The following is a 15,664-nucleotide window of genomic DNA, read 5'->3' as shown; positions in this document are numbered from 1 at the left end:
TCGTACAAAGTTTTCCCATAGAAATGAATGGGGGGCCCAGAGTTCCATCTCACACACGAGCAGCTCTGCGCACGGAACCCCTTCTCTCCCCTGCTCCTCCAGTACTGTGAGTGTATGGAGGAGCTGCTGTATGGAGCAGTTATCAGTCAAAAGTTTGGACACCCCGGCACCACAGCCAGGGCTTAGCAACCACCTAATAACTGCTTAGCAACCACCTTAGCAACCACCTGGAAAACCTTAGCAACTGCCTAGCAACCACTTAGCAACACCTTAGCAACCACCTGGAAAACGTTAGCAACTGCCTAGCAACCACTTAGCAACTGCCTAGCAACCACTTGGAAAACGTTAGCAACTGCCTAGCAACCACTTAGCAACTGCCTAGCAACCACCTGGAAAACGTTAGCAACTGCCTAGCAACCACTTAGCAACCACCGGGAAAACGTTAGCAACTGCCTAGCAACCACTTAGCAACTGCCTAGCAACCACTTGGAAAACGTTAGCAACTGCCTAGCAACCACTTAGCAAATGCCTAGCAACCACCTGGAAAACGTTAGCAACTGCCTAGCAACCACTTAGCAACCACCTGGAAAACGTTAGCAACTGCCTAGCAACCACTGAGCAACCACCTGGAAAACATTAGCAACTGCCTAGCAACCACTTAGCAACTGCCTAGCAACCACCTGGAAAACGTTAGCAACTGCCTAGCAACCACTTAGCAACCACCTGGAAAACGTTAGCAACTGCCTAGCAACCACTTAGCAACTGCCTAGCAACCACTTGGAAAACGTTAGCAACTGCCTAGCAACCACTTAGCAACTGCCTAGCAACCACCTGGAAAACGTTAGCAACTGCCTAGCAACCACTTAGCAACCACCTGGAAAACGTTAGCAACTGCCTAGCAACCACTTAGCAACTGCCTAGCAACCACTTGGAAAACGTTAGCAACTGCCTAGCAACCACTTAGCAACTGCCTAGCAACCACCTGGAATACGTTAGCAACTGCCTAGCAACCACTTAGCAACCACCTGGAAATCGTTAGCAACTGCCTAGCAACCACTGAGCAACCACCTGGAAAACGTTAGCAACTGCCTAGCAACCACTTAGCAACTGCCTAGCAACCACCTGGAATACGTTAGCAACTGCCTAGCAACCACTTAGCAACCACCTGGAAAACGTTAGCAACTGCCTAGCAACAACTTAGCAACTGCCTAGCAACCACCTGGAAAATGTTAGCAACTGCCTAGCAACCACTTAGCAACCACCTGGAAAACGTTAGCAACTGCCTAGCAACCACTTAGCAACTGCCTAGCAACCACTTGGAAAACGTTAGCAACTGCCTAGCAACCACTTAGCAACCACCTGGAAAACGTTAGCAACTGCCTAGCAACCACTTAGCAACTGCCTAGCAACCACTTGGAAAACGTTAGCAACTGCCTAGCAACCACTTAGCAACTGCCTAGCAACCACCTGGAATACGTTAGCAATTGCCTAGCAACCACTTAGCAACCACCTGGAAAACGTTAGCAACTGCCTAGCAACCACTGAGCAACCACCTGGAAAACGTTAGCAACTGCCTAGCAACCACTTAGCAACTGCCTAGCAACCACCTGGAATACGTTAGCAACTGCCTAGCAACCACTTAGCAACCACCTGGAAAACGTTAGCAACTGCCTAGCAACAACTTAGCAACTGCCTAGCAACCACCTGGAAAACGTTAGCAACTGCCTAGCAACCACTTAGCAACCACCTGGAAAACGTTAGCAACTGCCTAGCAACCACTTGGCAACTGCCTAGCAACCACTTGGAAAACGTTAGCAACTGCCTAGCAACCACTTAGCAACTGCCTAGCAACCACCTGGAAAACGTTAGCAACTGCATAGCAACCACTTAGCAACCACCTGGGAAACGTTAGCAACTGCCTAGCAACCACTCAGCAACACCTTAACAACCACTAGGAAAACGTTAGCAACTGCCTAGCAACCACTTAGCAACCACTTTAGAAATGATAGCAACTGCCTAGCAACCACCTAGCAACACCTTAGCAACCACCCCGGATACCATAGCAACACCTTAGCAACCACCTAGCAACAAGTTATCAACCACCTAGCAACCACCTAGCAACATCTTAGCAACCACCCCGCATACCATAGCAACACCCTAGCAACAACCTAGCAACCACCTAGCAACACCTTAGCAACCACCTGTAATATGTTAGCAACTGCCTAGCAACCAGTTAGCAACAGCTTAGCAACCACCTGGAAAACATTAGCAACTGCCTAGCAACAGCTTAGCAACCACTTCTGAAATGATAGCAACTGCCTAGCATCAAATTGGCAATCAAAAGATTAACCAAAAGTTTTACGATTTCAGCATTTAAACAAACGTTTTTAGATTTCAGCGTTTAACTAAACGTCTTTAGATTTCAGCGTTTAACCAAACGTTTTTAGATTTCAGCGTTTAACCAAACGTTTTTAGATTTCAGCGTTTAACCAAACGTTTTTAGATTTCAGCGTTTAACCAAACATTTTTAGATTTCGGCGTTTTTGTTATTTAGCGTTTAGCCAAAAGTTAACAGCATATCCACGACTCTTCACACTCTTCAGACAGAAACAGCTTAGCAACCATTTTAACTTTTTAACGTTATTAGTGTTCTTTTCCAAGCCAACTTAAAGTTCGTTCACGAACTTTGCCTTTTCTAGTTTTAACTGTTTTTTTTTTATAGAAGAACATTTTTAATTGACTCTTTGGAAACAACATCCAGACTGTACTGTATAGAGGACATCCTGGCATTTCCACTAAGACCTTCATTGTGAGGATGTGGCAAACGAGCACAGGATATTCAGAATTGATGGCATTTACTGGCAACAAGAGGGTAACAATATGTTCCAATTTAGTAAGATTTCAACAATATACAGTCATTATGTTCATGAAATGAAAATACATGTAAAGAAAAATCCACATGAAAATAAATACTACACCATTTCATAACCTATGCATTCTGAATTATGTAAATATTTAAAAAAGACACAATTCCCATCACTCAAACCACTTCAGGAGGTGATCTGAGACACAAACAGCTCTGGAAAAAATAAGGAGAGCACTTCAGTTTCTGAATCAGTTTCTGGCTGAAATAACAAAAATAATACAAAGAAAACAAGTTCATATTCATAATGTTTTAGGAGTTCAGAAATAATCAATATTTGGTGGAATAATCACCATGTTTTTTAATCACAGTTTTTTTTATGCATCTTGGCATCATGTTTTCTTCTCCACCAGTCTTACACACTGCTTTTGGATAACTTTATGCTGATTTACTCCTGGTGCAAAAATTCAAGCAGTTCAGTTTGGTGGTTTGACGGCTTGTGATCATCCATCTTCCTCTTGATTAGCAGGACTTGGCACACTGCTCAAACTGCCGGACTTATATAATATTAATATTCAAATTTTAACACTGAATTTTGGGATTTTTTTTTTTTTGCTGTAAGCTATAATCATCAACAATAATACATCTATGTAATGTATGAGGTTTACATTTTAAACTGAATTACTGAAATAAAGTAACTTTTCAATGATATTCTAAGTTTTTTAAATGCACCTGTAGTTAGAAGTAGTTAGTGTGTTAGAGGTGTTAGGAGAGTAAGTGCTCTTTGAAGAGCTCTGTCTTCAGGAGTTTATTATTAAAGATAGTGAGAGATTCTCCTGATCTGGTAGTGGAAGGTAGTTAGTTAGAGGTGTTAGGAGAGTAAGTGCTCTTTGAAGAGCTCTGTCTTCAGGAGTTTATTAAAGATAGTGAGAGATTCTCCTGATCTGGTAGTAGAAGGTAGTTAGTTAGAGGTGTTAGGAGAGTAAGTGCTCTTTGAAGAGCTCTGTCTTCAGGAGTTTATTAAAGATAGTGAGAGATTCTCCTGATCTGGTAGTGGAGGGTAGTTTGTTCCACCATTGGGTTCCCCCAATCCTGAAGACAGAGCTCTTCAAAGAGCACTTACTCTCTTAACACCTCTAACACACTAACTACTTCTAACCTCATTTCCTTCTTCCTCTCCTTCACTCCTCTATCCTATTATTCCCCTTTGTCCTCCTTTTATCCCTATCCAAAGATGTTTTTCCTTTAAACTTATTTTACATTGTACTTGACTATTGTAAGTCGCTTTGGACAAAAGCGTCTGCCAAATGTAATGTAATGTAATAACGTTAACATTTGGCAACACAATTCTTTCCAATTTGTCAAATTGTTAATATTTCATCTATAACTGTATTCTTTTGTCCGGAGTCTTCTGGTAAAACAGGTTCTCTAGTCCCCACCACGTGTCTGCAGGTCTGACCCTCTCATTCCCAGCATTCCTCCATTGTGAGTGTGATCAGTGCAATCAGTTAACAAACTCCTCCATCTGTTCCTCTGCTGCCCTGAGCTCAAGGCCTCTGGGTGGGTTTGATCATCCCTAAACGCTCCTATCAGGGGACTCGCCACCTTTTCCCAATAAAGCAGAGGAATCACAATAAGAAGCAGATGTCTCCTGACCTCCAACCCGCTATCCTGTAAAGCTCTTCTTATCGGCCCTCAGATATTCTGTGTTGTAATGCTCTTACTGGGGTTTCTTTGTAAAAGCGCCACGTCTTTTAATAAATCCCTCAAATCTCTCCCAGCTGCTCTCAGCACAGCCGGCTCTCAGCCAGATCATCTGTACGGAGCGGATGCAACAAGTTCGGGTTGATTGTAACAGGCAGTGACCGCTGACAATATGCCAGACAACGCACTACCGTTTTTTTCATGCACAAATTTTTTAAATTTTTTTGACACTATGTGCATAATAATTGCTAAAATGCATATATGTGCCATTCCACAGAATGGGAGCCATTTGCTTGTTGTAACTCTTCCAAACTAAACTTTATTTATTTATTTTTTAATCTTTTTTTAAGTCTGAATATAATAACACGTATGTATTTTTCAACTATTCAAAACATGTACTGGTCAAAATGTAAAAACTTTACTTCATTTTTTACAAGGTTTCTAAGCTAAGGAACTTTTGTGAGATTTAAAAAGCATGTTTTAAAGCAAGTCGACTAATTACTTTAATTTTCTCTCGAAAAAGTCTTTATTTTAAAGAAATGTTTGATTGCATGTTCAAATAATTGATAATTACGACAAAAAAAAAATCTTAGGAAGGATACTGGGTGATGTATGGGTTTAGAGGCGGGGTAGGAGGGAGAGAGAGCTGATTGACTGAGCTGCAGCAGCACCAGTGTGCTTCTGATAGTGATCAGATGGTGTTTTTTAGTATAAATGTAACCTATATTTATGTTTATATTATTAGATTAACCTATATTTTGGTATATTTTGATTATAACATTTGTTTCAATGTACACTAATAACGCATTTATGAAATAATAGCAAAACTTCTATTCTTAAAATCACATCATTAGTTGCATCTTTACTAATATTAAATAAAAAGTTTCTAAAGTTTCCTGTTTCATTCAGACATGCAACCAAAAGGATAATTAAGCATAAGACATAAACCAAAAATATATACAAAAACATTCATTTTAATTAATTTCTATGATTAAAACTAGTATAAATGTACGTTGCACCAGTTGGGCAGGATTTTGTGCATTTTGTTGGAATATAAAACTCTCCTTCTGCATCTAATTTTATTAAGCTTTCTCCTGCATTTTTCCTTCTAAAGAATCTTTGTTGAGGATTACATGCTGAGGCGCTGGAGCTGGCCTGGCAGGAAGTGTTTAATACAGATAATATGAATTACATGATTTTTTTTTTTTTGCTGCTCTCTTAACCCTTTTAGACCTAAATTATTTTCAGGAAAAATATGTAAGAAAGGTTATTTTTTTTTTTCTAAAAAGAAGACTCTAATAGTCAACTATAACGTCTGTAAAGCAAATAAATCCAATTACTAAAACTAAAATATTTAATCGTTTTTATTTTCTTTGCACTGAAAGCCTGTGTGTAATATTTAATATTTTAAATTGATATTTTTACCGTCCCTAAACAGTAAAAAAAATCTAAAATCTATTAATGTGATCTAAAATCACATTAATATAATAAGAATTAGATGTTACTTTGCCACAATGGCTCTAGTGCTACTATTTTTCCAGTGTTTTAAAAATATGAGAAATATGGATGAAGAACCTTCTTAAAGTTAAAATCCTTAGCTTTAAATGTTTAAGTATCATTTTAAATCAGTCATGCTACTTCTTATTTTTACAGTTTTTTTTAGGACATCATTTTTATTGGAAACTACATCAAAGATACAGTAATATAAACCTATCAAACACCTCTCAAATAGTGTTATGTGCAATAAAACATTTTTTTTTTAAAGATGATGTCCATTGTAATGGATACATGGTCTGAAAGGGTTAAATTAGCAAAACATTAGCTGTACCTATTAATACTGTTTTTCCAGTGCAGTGGGCGGGGCCAAGCTACTGTTTCATTGCTTTATAAGCTTGTTCATTGGCTGGTTCATGGTCTATTCTGATGGACAGCAGCTCTTAAATAGTGTTAAATAATGTTTAATAGTGTTATGTGCAACAAAATATTTAAAAATAAAGAAAATACACAATGTCCATTGTAATGGATGCAGAGTCTGAAAGGGTTAAACTCTCTAAATGGTCTGGTTAATGTTCTCAGATGTTTGTCGTTCTTCTCAACCCTGTTTTTTTCTCTGTTTTTATATGTTTCTTTCCTTCATCTCTCTGTTTTGATAAGGCAGCTGCTTAACTGAAGCAGGTTCTCGGGCACCGGGGGGAAAAAGAAAAGCAGTGGGCGTGATCGGCAACAATAAGCATTGTGTTGGTTTCAGGATATAGATGCTGATGTTATGTGTGAGCCGTTGTGCAGAATGACTTATTTTTCTCATTCTATATATGAGAAGCATGACCTCATCTCAAGACGTCTGATGTTATCTCGCCTGAACGTAATAATGGAAAGTAGTAAATAATAATGACAGTAGTAAGTAGTGAAAAACAGGAGTGAGACAAGGTTCACCACTGCTTTACAACCTTTACAGCCACAAATCAGAAAATATAAGGACAGTATAGAGAAACACAGTGTTTTTTTTAATTAAATTTGACTTTTATTTCATTGCAGATGGTATAATTCCAAAACATTCCATGTTTTGTTGATGTTAACTTCAATTTAACTGTTATTATACACCCATGCCTGCATTTCAGACCCGCATCACATTCTAAAAAAGCTGGGACTGTATTAAAGTATTTAATACTGCTGTGTAATGTTGCTGTTCCTGCTTACAGCATTTAAAATACATCTAGGCACAAGTGTTGAAATGTTTAAGGTGATATTGTGTCCCTTAAAATATGGATGTAACAATGGGCATTGTCATTCTCAATGTTTTTTGTTAAAATGCTCCACAGATTCTCTTTTTTATTTTATTTTATTTTATTTTTATTTTGGACCAGTCAATACTGCAGACAGGCCAGTTCAGTGCCTGCACCCTATTATTCTGCAGCCGTGACAATAATGTAATATGTGCAGCATGCGGTTTTGCATTGTGTGAAAGGGGTGGAAACTCCCTCCCCCCTTTTCACTGTCTCACCGTTGGTGAGATGGAACATATGCTCAAGAGAGCAAGAACAGTTTATACACACATTGTCTTGTTTACAAATGTGTGGACACTCCCAGAAAAAAATGTCAGCTTATCTAAGATTAAGACAGAAAACATGCTGGATTATTTTCACCAATTATACTCACATAGCACATTTCTGCTACTCAAGGCACTTAAGGACGCTTACAATTACACTCAACACACACAGATGAGAAGCAACAGCCAATCGCGCACAGCATACTCTTAACCGGAACGACCCTCACCTTGGAGAGTTGGAGGAGTTGACCCAGCATACAGTCACACACATTCACAAACCACGGCAATTTTTAGGGCATTCAATGTTTTGGGGCAATTTAGAAAATTCAATTTATCTGATCTCTTTAGCTGATGTTTTCGGATTGTGGGAGGATATTTTCAGCTGTCAGCTTACGAGAGTTTTTACTGAACTAAGAAAATCTGTTTTTAGCTACAGAGCATCAGCTAACTGGAATCCACTGCAGAAAACTCTAAAATTCTAAAACTCTAAAGCTCACGGGAGTCACTCAATCATTTTAAACTCTTACTTTGCCTTCAAGATTACATATACTGTATTTTCCTGGGATTGTTTCCATACTCTCTCAAATTAGTCTAATTTAGGATGGAATATACCTAAAACTGTAATGAAGATTTATTTCCCTCCCACAGGAAAAAAACAACAACAAAAAAACAAGAGGAAAGCTCACTAAGCTCCTCAGATCTTCTCTTAATGCTGCATCAAAGGCTAAGCTAACTGATTAGACACGCTATCACATGATATTCCATACATGCTGCCAAGATTTCCCTAATTTTGAATTAATAACCCCTCCTGATGCAGTTTCCCCTTTTATTTCCTGCTCCTCTTGGCTCTTTGTGTCTGGCCCCTTCTTGCGACCTTTGTTTTCCCATCAGTGAGTGGAGCTCCTCCTGGAGAGCACGGGCGAAAGGAAGTGCCCGCCTTTCCTGATTCACGCTCCTTTTGCTTTCATATTGTGCTGGATGGGAAATTGACCTATTCTTCCCCCTCCCAAAAACCCTAAAGCCTGTCCAAGTGTTTCTAAACAAGTCGTGTGGATGTGAACAGCTAAGATACTCGCATGGCCTGAGCGTCCTGTTTCTCAGGGTGTTTGGAGAGTTCGTCTCTGGGTGGAGAATAACTTTTACACTGCGGCCCCAAAATACTGTTTATTAGATTATGAACTTTGAACTTTTGAACCACAAACTTTTTGAACTGCTGCTGATGCTGTAGCTGTAGCATTGCCGAATAGCATCACAGCGCTAACACTCGGAAGAAAGCGCAGCGACTCGGTTCTGATACATCAGCTCACAGATGCAGCCTTGTGCTGATCCACATCACCCTAGGAGTGATGAGGGGAAAGAGAAGAGCGCCATCTACTGTACTGCACCCACCCAGAGAGAAACAGCAAGGCCAATTGTGCTCTCTCAGGGCTCCGGCTGCCGATGGCAAGCTGCATGACCGGGATTCGAACCAGCGATCTCCCTATCATAGTGGCAGCATAGTGGGAGCCCCCAAACGTACTGGAAATGTATTTCATTGAGATTTTAAATAGTAGATCCACACAAAGTAGCACAGAATTGTTTTTCAAAATTTTAATCAAATAAATACGATCTGAAAAGTGTGACGTGCAAAAGTATTCAGCGCCCTTTGCTCCAAAACCCCTAAATAAAATTTAGTGCAGTGATAATATAATTATAATTAATATAATTAGAGCATTACACAGTATTGCATAATTTTGCAAGCTGGGACTGATTTTCTTGGTATTGACGTATAACGATGGTGTTATTAACATATACAGCTATTAATGATGCATTATGATCGCAATTCATGACGCATTATAAACATAGCTATAATAGATTATACATTTTTATGAATATGTATAGCCATGTTTATAATGCCTTATTAATGCATTATAATCTGTTTTGAATGTGTTTATAGAGTCTATTCATATGAGATGACATTCATAGCAAGATAAGATAAGAAGAAGAAGAAACTTTGATGGATACATATAAAAAGTGACATGTGGTCTTGTCACAGGCCTAATCTATGTTTGTAGCACTGTGTCTTTATGTGTGTGTGTGTGTGTGTGTGTGTGTGTGTGTGTCTCTGTGAATCAGCCTGTTTATTGACTTTAGCTCTGTTTTGTCTGGTTAAACAGAACTGCAGCAGTGAAAACATTTGCAGCAGCAGATGTTTACTTGTGTTTCTGTGTCGCTTTTCTGCTGCACCCAGTTTCTCACATTGAATTGTGGTTTATTTTGAGACCTCCTTCAGCTCAGCCTCGGCATGATGGATCATTTGTTTGCGGGGAAGAAGCGCGGCTCGACCGGGCTTTGTTCCTGCAGTTAGAAATCCTGGAGGTTAGAAGTGGAAGAGAAATGGAGAGAAAGCAGAAACACGGCAGCTGAAACTCTTCAACGAAAACCCGGCGTTCAGGTCTAACGCAATCCTCAGTGAAGACGAGGTGCATGGGAATAGAGCGCCATGCCAGCATCCATCAACGTCTCGTGTACTTGTGTGTCATGCATCAAATAGTGAATCATGTCAGAAAAGGAAAGATGCCAATAAAACAATCAAAAACACATGTTCTCCTGCTGCGCTAGAGAGCGCCAGGCTGTGTGGGAGTAAATACATATATATATATATATATTGCTTTTTAGTACTTTTTTACTTTTTTTCAGTATATATTTGTTTGCCAGCAGCGGTTTCTGTTTAGTGATGCCATACAGTATAACTGTATCAAAAATGTGTCTATCTACATGTCCCATGCATCAATAATAATATATTTCCATAATTCAATTCATAGACATGTAGCAAGAGCTTTTTCTGAAGGTCTTAGACACTGAGACACAGCTCTTTCTGAGCAGATCATGGGAACCACTGTAAAAGAAACGTGCATTAAATATACAGTATTTTCTTTTAATATACGTAAAATGAAAAAGTACATACTTTTAGAAGTAAAATGAATACGTACTGAAATGCATACTAAATGTACTATTTTGTATATTACACAAATTATGGCAACTTACGTATATTTCAGTTGTAATTAAGCTATATTTAAATAAAATATAAAAGCATTAAGTTATGCTTTTAAGATTTTTTTTTTCATACAACTTCTGCAAACCTAAGCAGGTTTAAGTATGTTTTTTTTTTTTTTTTCAATACACTTTAAGTATTTTTGTGTAAAAAATAAAAAAAAAACAGTATTAAGCAGTATTTAATGCCACTACATATATTTTTTATCAATACAACATATAATTTAAAGCAAATACACATAAAAACTAAATGCTTAAAAATACATTTTATGGAAATACAGAAAAAAGTATATTTAATGTGTATTTTTTATTAAATATATTAAATAGAATATGTACTTTTAGTATTATTTTATGCTCTTAAGTATACCTCCTTTTTTTAGAAGGGATACTACTGTTGCAATGAACAGATATGTTACAGTACATATTTATTGCATTATTTCCTTTTTTTAATTTAAGTATTTAATTATCATTATTAAATTATAAACCACAACAAAAACTAAACTCTTAAAGATGACATTTATAATATATATTATACACCACAACAGTATCAGCCACAACAGAGTTAGAATCTCTGTTAAAAAAGAGGAAAAATGACAAAGAATGCATACTTTTTACTAGTGTTATTTCTGCAACATACCAATAGTGAAAAAAAAAATTATAAAGCAGTTCAACATGCTTGGAGGAGGACACTAAGTCCTCAACAGAGGTAACTCTTGCTCTTCCTTTCCTGAAGCAGTCCTAATGAGTGCCAGTTTCATCATTTTAATGTTTTTTAAGGATATTGACCCACCATAATTTTTTCTTATTTTTTTTTTTATTTATTTAGTTGAGTAGTTGTTGTTTCTCATAATCTGGATTAGAACATTACTGAAATATTCACTATTCACTGTATACCTGTAACTCTACCTCTTCACTACTTTACTTTAACTGATGCTCTCAAACACTTTATTAAGAGGCAAGAAATTCAAGTAATTAACTCTTGATGAGTTCAGCACAGCTGTTAACTGAAAGCCTGAATTCCAGGTGACTCTACCTCATAAAGTTTTTTTTTTTTTTTCCAAATTTTAAAATAATGAAATTTGTTAAATTGAATTTAAGGTGTCAAATTGTTGACTGGTTCCGTAGGTAATTTTCTGATGACTTTATTAAAACCATGTGACTGTTGGATACGTCCAATTCTTTTCCAGTCTCAATTATAAACGCATCATCTCTTATGAAAGTTAAGTTTGTCTTTAATGATTTTTCAGAAGGGTTAGCTGAAGTTCACGCATTCTAACAGCATCGTGTTTAATTCAGTCAAAAAGGCTTAAAACGATCGAGGCATTCCAAAACGAACAGGATCTATGTGGACGTCCCCTGTGGAACATAGCTGTGGTCCAACATGAATTCACCTTGGCAAAGGATTTCTTTAAACGTTAGTTTATACTGAAACTGCCAGAAAACTACTTAACAGACGAGGCCGGAGTGGAAGAAAGAGGAATCAGACTATAGCTGACCCTGAACTAAATACCTGGACGTTGCATTGTTTTATAAAACCACAGTAGCCACAGATTGGCTTGTGCTTGGGTTTCTGATCTGAAGCGTAGTGGTTTGGTTACTGTATGAATATAAAAATGACTGAATTGATCTGAAACTCTTGGCCGCTGCGTATAAAACTGTCCTTTGTGCCTTACTGTGTTGGAGCATATTAGCAATTATAAATCTGAGGGGATTCCAAATTTGAGCTTGTTATTTTGTAGCATTTTAATGTGCAGTCATTAGTCTACAGGACTTATTAAAAATGCTTAAGGCTTGCGTGATGATGCTGAATTTTGTTTTAAAGGTCTACTTCCACTAAAATCCACTTTTTCTTGTTTTTCAGTAGGTCATTAAGTGAACTCCACTTCCTTATCCTCCATTCTCTGCAGCAGCTAGTAAAAGAAAATATTCAGAAAAACGAGTCAATCAGGAAAAGCACCGTGTCTACATCAACCCATGAATTAGTATTCACGGCCACGCCCACTTCGGCTCGGGACCGCCCACAGGCAGAGCTGAAGCGGGGCAGCGATGCCCTCTTGTTAGTTAGGAGATAACTGACAGCGCTAGGAACAGCATGCAGTTCATTCCTGTGTTATTTGTGTGAATAACACATCAGTGTTTATACATATGCTTTACCCAGTAATTCAGAGCTAAGAAAAAATTAGTTAGAATTAGTCTATGGAGGAAAAACACCACCAGCCAAGTACAATTGAGATAGGTAGGTGTATGTTTAGAACATTTCTGTTTACACTAGTTAAAGTAAAAATCTACCCCAGGGTTTTGTTCCAACTGACCTGGCAGCTCTGCTGTGGCTCAGCCAACAAAACCCCGGGGTGGATTTTTACTTTTCCTCTGTGTGTAACTATAGGTTTAAATAGGATCTCCGGTGGATTTGGTGTTTTACAGAGACTCTAAGACTAGGTCAGTATAGGCTGAACTGCACTTAGCAGGGCATTATGACACATGTTGTAAAGTAACATATAGCATTGCAAAGACTGTTATTAGTGTAAAAATGTCTTTATTTTAAAACGTTTCTAACTGTTGTCCGTCTCGCTGCCTCCTGGTGTCGCAGTGCTGTTAGCCAATTAGAGGCAATATGCTTGCATGTATGAATATTCATGAGCAAAAGCTGAAATCTTATCGTTTCTCCCCACCCACTGCATCATGTGATCTTTTCTAATGTGGACTGTGTTTTTAGTTATATTCTGTCTGTTTATTTTATTATTTTATAAAATATTGAACTTGTCTGAACAAGACCAGCTTGCAACCACTTACAGTGGAGCTTTGTTGTTCATCGTGGAGCTAATTTCTGATTGGCCACTCTGATTTTAATGCATTTTAATGCAACAATGCTGGTAACCAAACAGGGTTTCGATTACAAAAAAATTATCTTTGCACTGTAAACCATCGTTTTCGGATTATGTGTAAAATACATGAATATTAATCAATATTATTATTTGGAAGCTGGTGATTGGCTGGGAAGTCTTCTGTTTGAACTTTTAGTAGAGCTTTCTTTTTTCTTATTTATTAAAATATTTAGAATTTCTCAGATTTGAAGTGAAATAAAGCATGCCCGCATTTTTCTTCTCCACTGTAAGCGCAAATAAAAACGTGGAAATTGCAGATAATCATTAGATCACCACAAACTACAAGTAATGACAGGCAGCATCGGCACAAATTGATCACACCTGTTTAGCACTTTACCTAATAGAGCTGCTATTATAGCATTTAAGTTTGTGTGTGTGTGTGTGGTTTTCTGTTTGTTTGCTGGATTCCTGCTCCTCTGAGCTGTGGACTCTCTTGGCTGTAGATCAGTTGTGTGACTTGGGCTGGTTTCCGCTGTTCTGTGTGAACGTCTGTAAATAAGTAAATCATCCCTGAGATACAGATTTTAAATCTGCGTATCGTTTTGAGCAGAGTTTCAGAGTTTGATGTTGGGATGCAGTGGGTCTAATGCATTATGCTTCCTTTTCTGGTGAGAAATGGATTTTCAGATCCTCGATCTCTCCAGCTTTAGTTCTGTATGGAGAGAATCCAAGCAGCTGCTCTGAGTCTGTGGTTCTTGTCTGTCAGGGTTTCGCTCTGTAGAGTGCTCCTCATTCCTGTAACCTGGTCCCTGTTCCTGAGTTCCTGTATGAAAAAATTGAGAGCACTTAAAAACATTATAATTTTCTTTGATTTTACCAAATTGAAAAGCTCTGGAATATAATCAAGAGGAAGATGGATGATCACAAACCATCAAACCACCAAACTGAACTGCTTGAATTTTTGCACCAGGAGTAAAGCAGCATAAAGTTATCCAAAAGCAGTGTGTAAGACTGGTGGAGGAGGATCACAGGTTTTACATGAAAAACAAATCTGTTTGGTGAAATAACTCTGGTTTTTAATGACAGTTTTTTTTTCATGCATCTTGGCATCATGTTCTCCTCCACCAGTCTTACACACTGCTTTTGGATAACTTAAAAAGAAAGACCAAGTAAAAATATTGTTTTCTGATTCACTGAGTTGATTTGCTTTATACGGTGACTTCATATATACAATGCCAGAACGTATAGAACGACAGATTGATGAATGTGTATTACTCTCTATTTATAGCTCAACACTCCCGATGTTCCCAACAATGTGAATTGTTTTTGTGTGCTGATGTTTTGGAGGTCAGAGTGTCGCCGGATGTTGGTGGTAATACGCTCGGATCTCGTGGTCAAGCTTGTGGCCACGTGGTTTTCTAGAGATAAATCCTAACGCCTGTCTTGCCTGAGGCATCATCTCTCTATATTTAGAAAGTCGTCAGGCTATTTTGAGGCGTTTTCTGTGAATTTTACAACCCCACGCTGGGCCCAGAGAAAGGCTGCCTTTGTTAAAGCAAGCTGCGCTCATTTTAAAGCTATTTAGGAGTTATGTGCTGCTATCAGGTGCTGTTTTCTTTTCCCAAATGGTCATGGAGTTGGCCCATCCGAACACGCCATGCTGTCACTCTAAAGCCTAATCCCTCCCCAGCTGTGTCCCTTTCTCCTCCAGGTGCAGCGAGAGTCTGATTATAGAGAGAATACAGAGGCCGGGAGAGTGAATGCTGAATGCTAAATGCTAAATGTTCAATAAACTAAATTAAAAAAAGGTCTGACGCTAATTCAGTACTTTACATCTCTCACATTAGGGCTGGGAGGCTTATCGAATTCATTTTTAACTCTTCAAAACTCTCAAAACTGTTGCCTTCAAATTTACTAAATTTTTTTGTGTTTGGGGTCAATTTGACCGCAAAAATTTTAAACTAGAGAAAATTATTATATAATAATTATATTGTTACCCAAGTTTATGCCACATGCTATATTCGCTTGACTACTTAAATAAACATTTAAAAAAGTTCTACTTAGCAACACCCTAGTATCCACCACAGACACCAAAGCAACGCCTTAGCAACCTCCCAGCAACACTTTAGCAACCACCTAGCAACCACTTAGCAACACCTTAGCAACCACTTAGCAACACCCTAGTAACCACCA

This window comes from Astyanax mexicanus, chromosome 10, assembly GCF_023375975.1.
Source record: "Astyanax mexicanus isolate ESR-SI-001 chromosome 10, AstMex3_surface, whole genome shotgun sequence".
Classification (NCBI taxonomy): Eukaryota; Metazoa; Chordata; class Actinopteri; order Characiformes; family Acestrorhamphidae; genus Astyanax; species Astyanax mexicanus.
Note: the sequence above shows the minus strand (reverse complement) of the source record.